Source organism: Anabrus simplex, chromosome 5 (genome assembly GCF_040414725.1).
Source record: "Anabrus simplex isolate iqAnaSimp1 chromosome 5, ASM4041472v1, whole genome shotgun sequence".
Taxonomy (NCBI): domain Eukaryota; kingdom Metazoa; phylum Arthropoda; class Insecta; order Orthoptera; family Tettigoniidae; genus Anabrus; species Anabrus simplex.
The window spans coordinates 340259550-340275114 of NC_090269.1; the positions used below are offsets into that span (position 1 = coordinate 340259550).

At 44.1% G+C, this 15565-nt stretch overlaps 1 long non-coding RNA gene across 3 annotated transcripts in view; it reads right to left on the reverse strand.

Annotated features, from left to right (window-relative positions):
- Positions 1 to 293: 293 nt before the first annotated feature.
- The window catches only part of LOC137501049 (uncharacterized), a 39173-nt gene continuing 23901 nt past the window's right edge, over positions 294 to 15565 (reverse strand). Inside the window, exons 2-4 of one of the 3 annotated variants that reach the window (XR_011018315.1) lie at positions 14080 to 14319; positions 4050 to 4259; positions 294 to 1716 (exon numbers count right to left, since the gene is read on the reverse strand). This is a non-coding gene — a long non-coding RNA (uncharacterized lncRNA). The remainder of the gene's footprint in view (positions 1717 to 4049; positions 4260 to 14079; positions 14320 to 15565) is intronic. The other 2 variants (XR_011018314.1, XR_011018313.1) reach the window with 2 other exon arrangements.

Below are 15565 nucleotides of genomic sequence, written 5' to 3' on the forward strand. Positions count from 1 at the left end.
TTGAAGTGGTTCTCCGTGCTTTCCCACTTCTCCCCCAGGCAAATGCTGCAATGGTACCTAATTTACGGCCACGGCCGCTTTCTTCCCTCTTCTTTGTCTACCCGTTCCAATATCCCCATCTCGCTCCACAAGGACCCTGTTAAGCATAGCAGACGAGGCCGACTGAGAAAGGCACTGGTCCTACTTCCTAGTTGTATCACCCTGAACCAAAAGTCTCACGCTCCAGGACACTACTGAGTTCGAGGACGTTAAATGGGTTAGGAAAAAAGAAAATAGGTTTCATAATATTAAGATATTAATTAGGATATTTTTTTCAGGCTGTACCATTCTTTGAAAACTCTGCATTAGGAGTCATTTATCACATCGAAACATTCTTTTGGATAACCTTATTCTTAATATTGAAGAAAGGCTTATAAATTGATACAGTTCAGCAAGAAAATACTATCATTTTTTCAGGTGTCATCACTGTATTTGTTAATGGATACAGTTTAGCAAGGAAATAGTATCATTGTCTCAGTTGCCATCACTAGATTTGTATTAATCGATACAGTCAGCAAGGGAAAACTATAATTTATCAGTTGTCAACACTAGATTTTTATTAATGGATACTGTTCAGAGAGGAAATAGTACCTTTTTCAGTTGTCATCGCTCATTTTATTAATGGATACAGTTCATCAAGTAAATTACATATTTTTTGTTGTAATCACTAGATTTTTTATTAATGGATGAAGTTGAGCAAGCAAATACCATCATTTTTCAATTTTCACCACTGTATTTTCGCTAATGGATAAAATTTATCAATATCTCAGTTGCCATCACTAGATTCTTGTTATGGATGAACTTCAGCAAGCAAATACCACCATTTTTCAGTTGTCGTCACCATATATTTTAACGGATAAAATATAACAAGGATATAGCATGAATTTTTCAGTTGCCGTCACTAATATTCTATTCATCATCTACCTGGTGCTCTTTGTTTGCGTATAAAATACACAAGTGTATTCGGCTTATCCCGTTCAGAATGTCTGAAACTTGTCGCTTCAAAAGTAGCTAAAGTTATAATTAAAATAAATACCGGAACGCTTAAAAGAATTATTTTTGTTTCAAAATTAGATCCATCCTCTGAGGGCATATTAGGTGTTCTAGTAGTAGATTTGGTCCTTTGTTCCTCAAATGAAGTCTCTGAAGAACGTGCTGCCTGTTGTCCAAGCTGTGAGGAATTCACTGTCTTAACTCCTGCGACTACGTACTTGTCTCCTCCACTAGCTGTGTTCCGTGTGATGGGACACACACAGCGCGCTACTTCTTCAGAATTCTTCGAATGTTCTGCTTCATGAATATGACTTACATTGCAATACCACATATTATCCACAAGGAAAGATCTGTTTAGGAAAGTTTTTTGCTTTCCTAATGAGTGCATTTGGCTGTGTATTGGATTTTTATTCAGAATGCATCGAAATAATTCAGATCCAAGTTCATTAATCTCCAATTCTGTCAGAGTACATTGTAAAATTTTATCAGAGAAATCGTTAGTCTCGGTAGGTGTTATCAGGAGTCGTGACAGATCTAGATGACCTCGTCCTTTCAAACAACTTATCAGAATATTCTTGTCTGAAGAAGGAATGGTAGGGAAGTCCAAGCTTTGGTTCGATCGAACACTTTCTCCCAAAAGCATGAAGCTCGTCAGCAAATACAGCACTTTCATCTCCATCACATCTGAAAAGTAAAAATAAACACTTTGAACTACAGAATAATTTACTTTGTAACAACGTAAATATGTTTAATTCCATTAACAGGCTGCTGTTTTAATGCGGGAGTATTACTTCTAGATATTTGAAAGCACTAATAAAAGTAATCTCATATGTGAAGTTAAAGGCTTAGCAGGACAGAACCATTAACCCTAGATACCGCTGAGAACATTGCATGGGCATTTGATTCTGATTGCGCCAGGCGGTAGTAATACTACCACACTTCGCTCGCCTGTGTATCGCTGTTAGTAATGCGCGAACATTCAAACGCGTGCTGCACAGAGGTTAATCATGATATCGATCTGGTTGTTACAATAATGTTATTGGTTTTACGTCCCGTTATTTAATTGTACAGTTTTCGGAGATACCGAGGTACCGAAATTTTGTCCCGCAGAAGTTCTTGTCCGCCTATGTAGTTTAGTGGTTACTGTGATTAGCTGCCACCCCCGGAGGACCAGTTTCGATTCCTACGAAATTTTAAAAGTGGTTTGAGGACTGCAACGGGGTCCACTCATTCTCGGGAGGTCGATTACCACCTCAGCCATCCTCGAAGTGGTTTTCCGTGGTTTCCCACTTCTTCTCCAGGCAAATGCCGGAATGGTACCTAACTTAAGACCACGGCCGCTTTCTTCCCTCTTCCTTGCCTATCTCTCTCACTCATCCCAGCCCCCACAAGGCCCCTGTTCAGCATAGCAGGTGTGGCCACCTGGGCGAGGTACTGGACCTGCACCCCAGTTGTATCCCCGACCAAATATCTCACGCTTCAGGACACTGCCCTTGAGGCATGGAGGCGGAATACCTCGCTGAGTCCGAGGGTAAAACCAATCCTGGAGAGTAAACGGATTAGGAAAAAGTCGTGACCGATGACAAGGACATTTGTCCTTATATTGTTAACTATCCATTCAGTTAGGCCTATCTATGTTCTATTTTAATTTTTACAATTGGCTTTATGACGCTCCGACATAGATATGTCTTATGGCGACAATGGGATAGGGAAGGGCTAAAAGTGGGAAGGAAGCGGTCGTGGCCATAATTAAGGTACACCCCAGCATTTAACTGGTGTGAAAATGGGAAACCACGGAAACACCGTACAATGCCCTGTAAAGATCATTGACAGCATCTGCATCTTCCCATCCCATGAAAATCATTTCAGAAATTGCGTTATTTGGAGCATGTTGAGCAAAAGGAACATCCCCGGGGCAGGATCGGCGTGTGGCCACAACCGGACCCGCGAAAGATAGCCCGGCGAACTATGGGAAGGTGTGGCTGAAACCAAGCCCCGCGAGAAAAGCGCTCTCAAGTGTAGGACAAAGCAAGAATTAGGACGCGACGCGACAAAACCGTCTAATACGCCCAGAGGTGTGGCCTTTTTACAGGGCTCCATATTAACAGAAGAATCTACCTGCTTTTCCTGCATGTTTCACGTGTGCCAACGTCGAAATTTGGCGCGCAAAATTATGTGATATTCTGATCCAGACATAGGAAAAATACTTGGGACACATCAATGAATAGAGCTGAATTATCGGTGTATCCCAGACTGAAAATATGGAATACTTTATTTATGGGGCGAATTGAGGTCACCAGATGTCCAACTGTTAATGTATTGCTAACATGTATGAATATAGCGCGTCCCCCAAGCCGAGAATTGCGCCCAAAGTTAACTCCTCCCACGAAGGAACGCGACTGAGCTAATTAAAGCCGGGAGCTTGATTACTTAAAAAGTGCCGATTGAATTGTGATCGCACTTGGCTTGAATGAAAGAGGGAATCGAAGTCGACATTGCGCACCCTTTAAATGTCTTGAACACCAGTTATTAACGGGGCCAGTTTCCTTAATTCAGCGTGAAGGAGTCTCCCACTCCAAGGACCAGAGAGTTGACAGTATAAGACCGGTCCCGGCCCTCTCTCAACAGAGTCTCCTGAACACTTACAAAAGGCAAAGTTATTGTGCCCGTGCCGATCGTAAAACTTTATAACAGGGGAGTGCATTTTGTGAACTGTGTATTAGGTACATGAATAAGAGCCAATCGAGGCTAGGCAAGTGTATCAGTGTTGTGTATAAAGTAAGTAGGCCGCTAGGAAAATGTGTATACATGAATAGCGGGAGTTGGTTATGAACAATGCCGGAATAAATTAGTACCCGCTATCAGTCAGTTAGCGGTATCAAATTTGGGGCAGTAAAATTCGGCGGTAGAATAGCGTCGACAGGGACAAGTCACTATTCGGAGTAAGGGTTTCCCAAGCCTTATGAGTCACCCTACTCACTGTGTTAATGCGTGCCGCCTTGACTAGAGTGACCTACCTCCATAAGGGAAACTCCTGTGTATGTGTCGTTGTAGATAAAGGGAACCTGTGACGAGTGCTGGAGCTGATAGCAAGTGGATTACTTCAAGACTTGTAGCAGTTGAACGAGCCGCTCAGGATGATGGACTGTCGCAGACCAGGTTCGAAGGATGATACTCTCGTCTACAGAGCCGAGGGGATGAACGAGTAGAAATCTACCATGGGTTTCCTGTGGAAGGAAAAGCGACCACAAACAGATGAGTTGATATCATTTTATTTCTTAGCACGGTAAAGTATAATCGGGATGACATAATGTAGGATTTTCTTTTGTTTAATACATAAATGCTCTAAATAATGCATGTCCTAATATGTAATTTGAGTTCTTCTTAGTCATGTTAACGTAAAATGAAGAGAGCTAAACTTACCGGACAAACACATTTTTCTAATAAGTCCTTCATGAGGAGTATTTTTGTTGGTAGTAATTAGTAATATGCCAGTGAGTGTGGGAAACAACTATAGAATAGCATTTTGAATTTCCCTAAACGGGTTGAACACAGTACTGAGTGATGAATGAGGGATACCATGTCCTAGAAGTTGCTATTAATGTTCAATATGGTTGTCGTAGAGAAATAGCCGGGAGCTCACGTGTCATTTAGTCCGACTCGTTGGCTAAATGGTCAGCGTACTGGCCTTCGGTTCAGAGGGTCCCGGGTTCGATTCCCGGCCAGGTCGGGGATTTTAACCTTCATTGGTTAATTCCAATGGCCCGGGGGCTGGTTGTTTGTGCTGTCTCCAACATCCCTGCAACTCACACACTACACATAACACAATCCTCCACCACAATAACACGCAGTTACCTACCAATGGCAGATGCCGCCCACCCTCATCGGAGGGTCTGCCTCACAAGGGCTACACTCGGCTAGAAATAGCCACACGAAATTAAATTAAAACGTGTCATTTAGACAATGCATGCCTAGCTGATATGTACATTAAAGCATGAACATCAAGAGTGAAGAGTTCTGACTGAGATAGATTATTTAGGTAGTTAATGTTAGGGACATTATGCAAATTTCCCTTGATTATTGGTTTTTACTGGAATCTGTCTGGAGTGTTCTTTATTGTGCGAAACCAGTGTGAATTGCTGTGGTATCGGGTGCTTGGGAGAGTGGTCAGAATGTTTACGGTGAGCGAAGAGAAATATGAAGGATTAAGAAAGGAATAATGATAGACCTAGGCCCAAGGAGCTAGAATATGTGATATGAGAAGTAATGAAAAGGCCGAACGCCCACAAGATTCTAAGATGAGATATAAAGTGAGGAATTCGAATGTTATAATGCTCCAAGACAGTCGACGTGAACAATAAGAGAAGAGAGAGTAAATGAATAGTATTTCTTGGTAACTCTGCGGTGATTTGAAATACATGAATTGGGGCCATAATAAATGTATCCTAGGAAGGGAAATAGCGGCTTTAATTAGTAGGTTACGGTCCGTCTTGGCCCGTGAATGGAAAGGGTGACGAGTGACCATTCTCCCGGAGTGACAAAAGAGCACTTCTTTTTGTTTGTTCCGTTCCCCTTCGCAGACTTGCTGTGTATTGAAGTTAAAAGCTATGGACCCTTCGATTTCACACTGTGTTTTCTTTCAATAGTTCGGTTTAAGAGCACTTGTGTTAAATGATAATAGAATGATAATTTCGATGGTAATTAATGTATATAAATCCCCCCACGTACACTAGTACGAAGCAACAGATAGCTCGGGAGTTTCAGCTGTGTATCTCCCAGTCAAAAAGAGCCCTGTTCGACCCCAGATGACGGCCAGAATGAGCCGGCATGAGCAAGCTTTCATCGAGCTGTCGCCGGGCGCAGAAGAAAGCGATATCCATGTTTTCCTTACAGGAATGGCCCCATTTGTACATAAAGTGTACATATGATATTCTTCAGTGTATTGCTTTATATCTTTGAGTTCAAACAGAACCGATGCTCATTGTTGTTTGTCTTGGTGTCAGAGTTTTACGAGGAGTCCGGGGAGTTTTGCTCATTGTTCTGTGTTTCTTTAATGTAAATATTTTTCTCATGTGTAAACTATGTAGCGTAAGGACCGGTTAAATACGTGCTAAGAATAGAGTGTATTACGTAGAAGACAAAAAAGCAAAAGCAAAGTCATCTCCGTAGAGGCCATAGGCCCTTGGCGGAGTCGAATGTCTCCACTTTGTTCAGCTTTATGGTACTTCACATTACTGCCACGTGCTTTGGTAGAAGAATATCAGTTTAACTTGCCTTTTTAAACGTCTAAATACAGGCATGTAACTTCGCATAAATTCATGAAGGAATCGTGAAATCGATTACCAATGCCCATGCGAAGAACGGGTACATATGCTAGTAATACAAAAACAAGAATACATAATTTCAAATCAGAATGTCCAGTTCTTCCATCCACACTAATACTGCCTCTGTTGGAATCAAGAAATCAATCCAGCTACCCGAGTAGGCATATAGCTTACAGGTGCCGACGATGTGAGGGTTGGTTTGCCGTGGGGCACCATAGTCTCATTCCGGTGACGTTAAGCAGTTCCACGTGGAGAGTGAGTGCCTGCATCCTCCATAGCCCGTCCGAACCCACTGCCTGCGCGGTGCATGAAATCCACTAATAATTTGCGCACCAGAAAACACCCTGTGAAGGGACACGTCTGTTTAAGATTCCCGGCGGTCTTTCCAAACTTTCACAGCGTTAAAGTTGTTGCGAACCATGTCAGCAAGACTCAAAGGTGGATGGCGTGACTTCAGCCTTTAAAGATTGAGTGCAGGGATGTCTTCTTGTACCGGCAGTTGGTAGTCTTTGCAGATTTTATGGTACTCTCTTAAGAGGGCGTTCGGTCTGCGCAGATCAGGTGGCAATATTCCCGTCAGCCAATAGATTGAAGAGGTGTTGACGAAGCAATTGTCGAATAACAATGAAATTTAAAAGGATGCTACACGTAAGTGGAAGCAACACCAATCAAATAGGTGCCCCGTGGTCGCCAATCCATTCTTTTACGTTTCTTCTAGTGATTTAACGTGCAACGGAAGGATAGGAAATGGCTTGGAGCGGGAACGAAGCGGCCGTGGCTTTAGTTGAGGTACAACCTCAGCATTTGCCTGGTGTGAGAATGGAAAACCACGAAAAACCATCTTCAGGGCTGCTGACAGTGGGATTCGAACCCACTATCCCCGAAAACAAGCTTACAGCTGCGCACCCCCCACGCTGCCACATGCTCTTTGCTCCCAAGTTAAGAGCCCGTGGGGTACCTTTTAGTCGCCTCTTACGACAGGCAGAGGATACCGTGGAGTTTATTGTACCGCCTCCACCAACTAACAAGTCACCTTTTTTGGGGTGCAGTAAATTGCCTCCTGTTCACTCGTGATGTACGTAAATTGATCCTATTTATTTTGAACGTCTTCAGATCCGCCACTGAGAGCATCTCACATACATTCTGTCAACTACGTATCTGCTTGCCGGCGGGTCTAGTAGTGGATTGCGGGAAAATTGTTCCTCCAACGTCCCTTGCATAGTGCCGTAACTTTTCGCTGCCTCTCCCTGTAATGCGACATACTTCTACGAGAAGTTTGCGGATACAGAGTGGGTCTCGACCCACAAGTGTCCACGGCTGGTCCGTGGTCCGACAGCTCTGCACTCCGACCGGCCAACCGAGCGGAGTTCTACCGTGGGTCTACGTCTCTGTAATCGGGAGGCGTTGAGGGGCTGGTCCCCACCATCGGCTGTCCTGAGAATGCTTTTCCGTGGTTTTCCGTTTTCCTGCACTAAGGCGAATGCCGGTACAGTTCCATGAAGGACGGAAAATCTCAGTAGCCGTTGCTACGCACAAAATTCTCAAACTAAAGACCCCATCCTACCTTTATAATGCATTTAAACCTATGGAGATAGTACATAACAAAGATAATAGGTTTACAAAAACTACCCTTCAAATTCCCTGTCATCGTACCACTAAATTTAACAAATCCTTTGTTTGCACTGCATCCCTCATCTTTAACATTATTAATCTTCACCTTTCGCAAATAACACTAACTGTACCCAACTAAAGCAGTCCTTAACATCTATCTTCCTGGATGAGTACGCAAGGGGCTGACATCAGGCATTCTTGTGTATTTAATTTAATATTTTAATACACTGAAGAAAATGGAAGTTGCAACACCCAGAAGAAGTGGTGCCACATTGCTGCAATTGAACATGCAGGACGAGTGTTCGGTTGTGATTCGATGATTACACTTTCAGGTCCCTCTGATCGCAAGTTTGGACACCAATCAATACAGGATGTGCCCACCACATTGATGAATTCGTCGAGGCATGGAGTCAATAAGGCCCTGGATCGCTTCCTGAGGAACTGGGGCCCATGCTTGCTTCACTGCACGGGTCAGTTGTTCCAGAGTTGTGGGTGGCTGAGGACGGTTGGCCAGTTGTCGATCCATCATGTCCCACACATGCTCAATAGGACTGAGGTCCGGGGATCTGACGGGCCATTCTAAGGTTGTGATGTCGTGGAGAGCTTCTCTGGAGATGCGTGCAGTGTGAACGCGTGCAGTGTGAACCCGGGCATTGTCCTGCTGAAACATCCCATTAGCAATGTTCGCCATCATAGGGACAACCACTGGATTGAGTACCCTATCAACGTACTGTCGAGCAGTCATAGTGCCCTCAACAAGCACTAATTGTGATTTCACATTAAAGCCAATAGCTCGCAAGACCATAATGCTTGGTGTTGGCCCTGTGTGCCCCTCGACAATAAGATCTGGGCGGCCCCTCTCCCCGGTACGTCGGCGCACACGATTCCGGCGATCACTGCGGGCAAGACAGAAGCGCGATTCATCACTAAAGACGACCCTATGCCATTCGTTGACCCACGTCGATTTTTCTCGACACCAGGCCAGCCTTACACGCCGCTGTTGTGGGGTCAATGGAACACCTTTTGCAGGGACACTGACTCGTAAGCCAGCTGCACGCAGGCGATTACCAACTGTTTGTTGTGTAACGTGGGGTACCACAGCTGCTCGAATTTGCGCTGCTGTTGCATGGGGTTCCATCCGCGCCATCCGAATGATGCGGCGATCCTCTCTCACAGTTGTCCGTCGCGCTGGGCCTGTGCTAGGTCTACGAGTGTGGCTACCTTCATTTGACCACTGCTGCCATACACGTTGTACCGTAGAACCTGTCGGCCAACACGTGCAGCGACAGTCCTTAGCGATAATCCAGCCTCACACAGCCCAATTATCCGAGCCCTCTCAAACGGCGACAGTTGTTGATAGCGTGCTCTTCTCTGTCGTCGAGGCATGTTTGACGGGGAACACTTCGCTGCACAGACTGCAAGTCAACTACGCTACACCAGAGTCCGTATACTGGAGTTGATTCCTCCGCGACCAATCACGTGGGGAGACCTGTAGCAACAATCCAATGGGACTGAAACTTCGATCGTTTACATACCTACATGTCATCGTTCCATATCTTGAAAATCAACACAAACGACCAATGCCTTCATGGTGTTGCAATTTCCATTTTCTTAAGTGTATTATAAAAATGTAGTTAGTGTGTTCATAAACCTGTATTGTATTATACTAAGAAGCTACATAAAGGGGATTTTCAGCCTCAGTGGCATGTAAATCATCAATAAGTTCAATTCAAATCAAAATGAAAATCTCCGACACAGGTCTCCTGGCCTGAGAGATGGCTCACCGTATTAGAGGCCCGCCTCCCCCTTCGGGGGAGGAATGAAAACATTTAGTAGTAGTTCTACGAAACAAATGTAACGATGCCATTTACAAAACACCAGCGCCACGGAGCGAGCTTTCCTACTAATGTTGCTGCCTCGCGATAATCTATGCTTCAGGACAAATCTGGCGGACCCATCACCACTCGCCTCACGTCACTGATTATTACTCTCACCGTTTTTAACCATATGTTAACCCTCTTGGATGTCATTTATAGTTACAGAGTTAGGAAAATAAATATTCCAGGTGACACTAGAAATGCTATGTGGGGCACGGCACACGCACGAAACGAAATACGATTTCTACGTAAGAACAAAATGACGTCCTAAGGTCATGAAGAAAAACCCGCTTAACTTAACAGATGTCAGCCTTCATGCAGAATTATAGTGGGTGTTTATGAAGTAACCCCTAATTTTGAAAGCCCAGTGAGGTAGGATTGCATGCATTGGCGGCCGGTGGACTCTGAGGTCGGATGGGCGGCCACTGTACATTTTCTCACAACTCTTTCTTTGCTACTGACTAGTACCACCACACTCATTCGAGTCTTCCGCGCGAAAACAAACTACAGTAATTCACTGCTGCCAACCCTCACAAAACGCGGGATGCAAGCCAGAGGCCCAATTTGAATCAATATTCCTGGTCTCAAATGTTACATTTCAATATAATTATTTATTATTTTTCTTCTTAAAATATAAACAATAGGGCAAACAAGGTCAGAAATTATTATTTAATTTTATTGTATACAACCATGGAGATTAATAATAACAATGTTATAAACATGATATAGGCTTTTGGGCTTATGCCATGTCAAGAAGGTAAGGTGAAATGCTTTACGTTTCGCAGAGCCATTAAGAATTTACGTAGGTAGTCCCCTTCCCTGTCACTTCACTATTGTTATTTCGTCCCGGTGTTTTCCTCATCGCCAGATGTTTCATTCCAGGCTTGTAATAATTTCGTGTGGCTATTTTTAGCCGAGTGCAGCCCTTGTAAGGCAGACCCTCCGATGAGGGTGGGTGGCATCTGCCATGTGTAGGTATAATAATTTCGTGTGGCTATTACTAGCCGAGTGCAGCCCTTGTAAGGCAGACCCTCCGATGAGGGTGGGCGGCATCTGCCATGTGTAGGTAACTGCGTGTTATTGTGGTGGAGGATAGTGTTATGTGTGGTGTGTGAGTTGTAGGGATGTTGGGGACAGCACAAAAACCCAGCCCCCGGGCCACTGGAATTAACCAATTAAGGTTAAAATCCCCGACCCGCCGGGAATCGAACCCCGGACCCTCTGAACCGAAGGCCAGTACGCTGACCATTCAGCCAACGAGTCGGACGCCATGTGTAGGTAACTGCATGTTATTGTGGTGGAGGATAGTGTTATGTGTGGTGTGTTACTTGCAGGGATGTTGGGGACAGCACAAACACCCAGCCCCTGCGCCATTGGAATTAACCAATGAAGGTTAAAATCCCCGACCCGGCCGGTAATCGAACCCGTAACCCTCTGAACCGAAGGCCAGTACGCTGACCATTCAGCCAACGAGTCCGATATTCCAGTCTTGTGTCAATGCCATACACCTGTCTATGTCATATGTTACGTACACATGTTATGTGACCCTCTTAAACTGATTCTGATGGTTCCGTCAGCTTCCGCTTCGAACGCTAGCGCTGTACTACGTCCGGGGAGCTATCTGGTGACGAATGAACGTACCATTTCCACTTCTATTATAACGTCTAAGTTCAATAACTCATTGTTTAGAAGCCTTTCTCGTGGTCAGTCGAGGTTTTCTTCTGATGACGCAGAGCACAGTTCTCTGCGAAACGTAAAGAATTTCACCTTATTTTCTTGACACAGTATTAGCCCAAAAGCTTATATCATGTCTATAAGAACGGGCCGCGAAAGCATCAATGACAACAATAATAATGTTATTGGCTTTACGTCCCACTAACCACTTCTACGGTTTTTGCAGAAGCCGAGGAGCCGGAATTTAGTCCTGCAAGAGTTATTTTACATACCAGTACCGATACGAGGTTGACGTATTTGAACACCTTCAAGTACCAACGGACTTGCAAGTTGGTCAGAAGACCAGCGCCTCAATCACCTAAGCCACTCAAATCGGCTACCATGGCGATTTGGCAGGCGCATGCTCGTATAGGATATCTTTACAGGGCATCTTTACAGCTACACTGCTACGGACTCTGCCCAAGTGAAAGCCTCTTCCCGCACCTTTCCTACCCGACGAAACCGCCAACCAGCGCGCTTGCTTTCTGTCTTTCTTCATCTGTTTACCCTCCAGGGTTGGTTTTTCCCTCGGAATCAGCGAGGGATCCCACCTCTACCGCCACAAGGGCAGTGCCCTGGAGCGTGAGACATTGGGTCGGGGGATACATTTGGGGAGGATGACCAGTACCTCGCCCAGGCGGCCTCACCTGCTATGCTGAACAGGGCTTTGGTAGGGGATGGGAATATTGGAAGGGATAGACAAGGAAGAGGGAAGGAAGCGGCCGTGGCCTTAAGTTAGGTACCATCCCGGCATTTTACTGGAGGAGAAGTGGGAAACCACGGAAAACCACTTCCAGGATGGCTGAGGTGGGTATCGAACCCACCTCTACTCAGCTGACCTCGCGAGGCTGATTGGACCCCGTTCCAGCCCTCGTACCACTTTTTAAATTTCGTGGCAGAGCCGGAAATCGAACCCAGGCTTCCGGGGGGTGGCAGCTAATCACACTAACCATTACACCACAGAGGTGGACGCGCTTCTCCCTTACCACACTACAGTATATCCTCAGACGGAACCTCGAGAGTCCGTGCCTTATCTTCAACCTTAAAACATTTACCAGTGAATTGCGAGCTGAAAGTCAGTCACCTAAGTTTGATATTGCCAAACAGTCTCCCTTATTGATGAGAATTTACTGTTTTACAATGAAATGTAATTTTCTATTCGAGTCCAATATTTGACTTCAAATGCCGGGAGAAAATAAAAGAACCTTTTCGCTCTTGAGGGAGGACATCGTCTGGGGGTCCTTAAGGGCCGGCCGCTATCGATTGCATGTCCCAGTGTAACAATGACTAAATTAGAACAAATCAATTTTTAAAATGTGTGAATAGAGATGAAATGAAGATAGGCCTAATACCAAACTGATTTCCATTCCACCTTCATTTTGTCACTTCTTTCTTGTGAATCTGTACGTATAAACTGGCTTCGGTGATGGAATCATTTGAGGCGAATGGGGGAGGATACGTTACCTAGGAGAATTATTGACTCGGTCATGGAGAGTAAGAGAAGTAGAGGGAGACCAAGACGACAATGGTTAGACTCGGTTTCTAATGATTTAAAGATAAGAGATACAGAACTTAATAAGGCTACAGAACTACAGTAGTTATAAATAGAGAATTATGGCGGCGTTTAAAAAATTCAAGGACGATTGCAGACTGAACCCAGAAAGACATAACAGTCTATAATGAACATGCATGTATAGACATCAAAATATCAAAGCTATTATATTAAATGAGTGTAGGTATTATTATTATTATTATTATTATTATTATTATTATTATTATTATTATTATTATTATTATTATTATTATTATTATTATTATTACAAGTTGTTTTACGTCGCATCGACACAGATAGGTCTTATGGCGACGATGGGATAGGAAAGGGCTAGGAGTGGGAAGGAAGCGACCATGGCCTTAATTTAGGTACATTCCCATCATTTACCTGGTGTGAAAATGGGAAACCACGGAAAACCATCTTCAGGACTGCCGACAGTGGGGTTCGAACCTACTATCCCCCGAATACTGGATATTCGCCGCACTAAAGCGACTACAGCTATCGAGATCGGTATTATTATTATTATTATTATTATTATTATTATTATTATTAAACAGCCGTATCAGCACACAAATATTTTTGTTCAGAGCCTGTTTTCAGACACCAGGGTCCATCAACAGTGATTAAAACGTATTTAAGACATGTTGGTCCACGTAGGTGTGTCATTTATTTCAGCTTGGCCGAATTTCATCTTGACGATAAACCTACGTGGAACAGACCGTCAGCTCGACCAAGACCTGCACCAGGCCTCTCTAGAGGCCATTTGCCATTATTATCTAAGTGGATTAGCATGTTTTAAATTACTGTATATATAATCACTGACGATGGACCCTCGTGTCTGGAAACCGGTTCTGAACATAAACATTTGTTTGCTGATACGACAGTATAATTTGGATAGTAATAAGATGTATGAATGAATGTATGATATTTGTTGTGAACACTGGCTTGAAATGGTGCTCACTCTACGTACCTCTGCGTTCTTGTTCACTACGACGAATTCATCCTACCTCTCGGTGTCAAGCTGCTAGAATTCACTATACGTTATTAACTTGTGTCGTTTGGCGACCACTGGGATGGGTGCACGCTGAACACTTGCCCGGAGGCGACCTGATGACTTGCAGTCTTGACATACGTCCTTGAAGAAACTCTTCCTCTGGAGTGATATCCTGCACCCTGACATTGTCTGCTCAGTGGCTGGCAACACTGTGAACTGTTGATGAACAGGAAGAGGTTACTTCATTTTCTGAGCTGAAACTTGTAATTTGTTTTGCATTATTAACCATCCCACAGCGCACCTCTTTCAGTGTGACACAGCCTGAATATTGCGTGTTAACAGGCCCCGTGCCCGCCTCTGTGGTTTAGTGGCTAGTGTGATTAATGCCACCCCGGACGTCCGTGTTCGATTTCCTGCTCTGCCATGAAATTTGAAAAGTGTTACGACCGACTGGAACGGGGTCCACTCAGCCAACCTCGAAGTAGTCTTCCGTGGTTTCTGACTTCTCCTCCAGGTAAGGCCGTCTTCCTTGCCTGTCTGTTGCAATCTTCCCCTCCCCCCACAAGGCCACTGTTCAGCATAGCAGGTGAGACCGCCTGGGCGAGGTACTGGTCCTCATCCCCAGTTGTATCCCGACCAAATGTCTCACACTCCAGGACACTGCCCTTGAGATGGTAGAGGTTGGATCCCTCGCTGAGTCGCTGGATGGCAAACGAATTAAGAAAGAAGAAATGGGCCCCGTTATAAAGATTATTTGTACAGTAAATGAACATATTCTGTATACCAGTAACCTTGAAAAAAAGAGACAACTGATTTTCAGTACTTAAACGTTACTATGACACATACATGAAGGAAAATCCTAAGAAAAATTCTAGGAACGTAGAGAACTACAGACGGGATATAGAAGAACGGGAGAAGGATCTCTAGAAGTACACTGAAAAGATCAGGAATGCAATGCAAAAAATGAAGATTGAAATTCTATGAACATCTCCTGAGCATGGACAAAAGCCGATTGATCAAAGATGAATATAAACTGATCGTAGTACTAAAAGAAGAGATTAAGAAAGAATCAGAAGAGACTGGAACTGCTGATCCACAACAAAAAACGAGTTCACAAATAGAATCGACAACTTCCAAATATTCCTGGAGAGGCATATAAAGAGTAAGCCCAAATTGATAGTATCCGGGAAGCAGAGAAAGATCAGAAGCTAGATAACGAACAAGTTCGAGGAATATAAGAAAAAATGGTCAGAATGCATTAAGTTTCCAGAGGTTCACAGATGGCAAATATCGAAAGCAAAACTAAAAAGGAAAACGCATACAGGTGTTCAACAATGTGGGACTGGTAAAAGCTTTAGTTTTAATTACGGTACAGTACTTCTATTTGCTTGGAGTGTACTGGAAAAACACGGATCATCAGGATTGCTGATGGTGTAACTTAATCCCATCATCTCTCGAATGA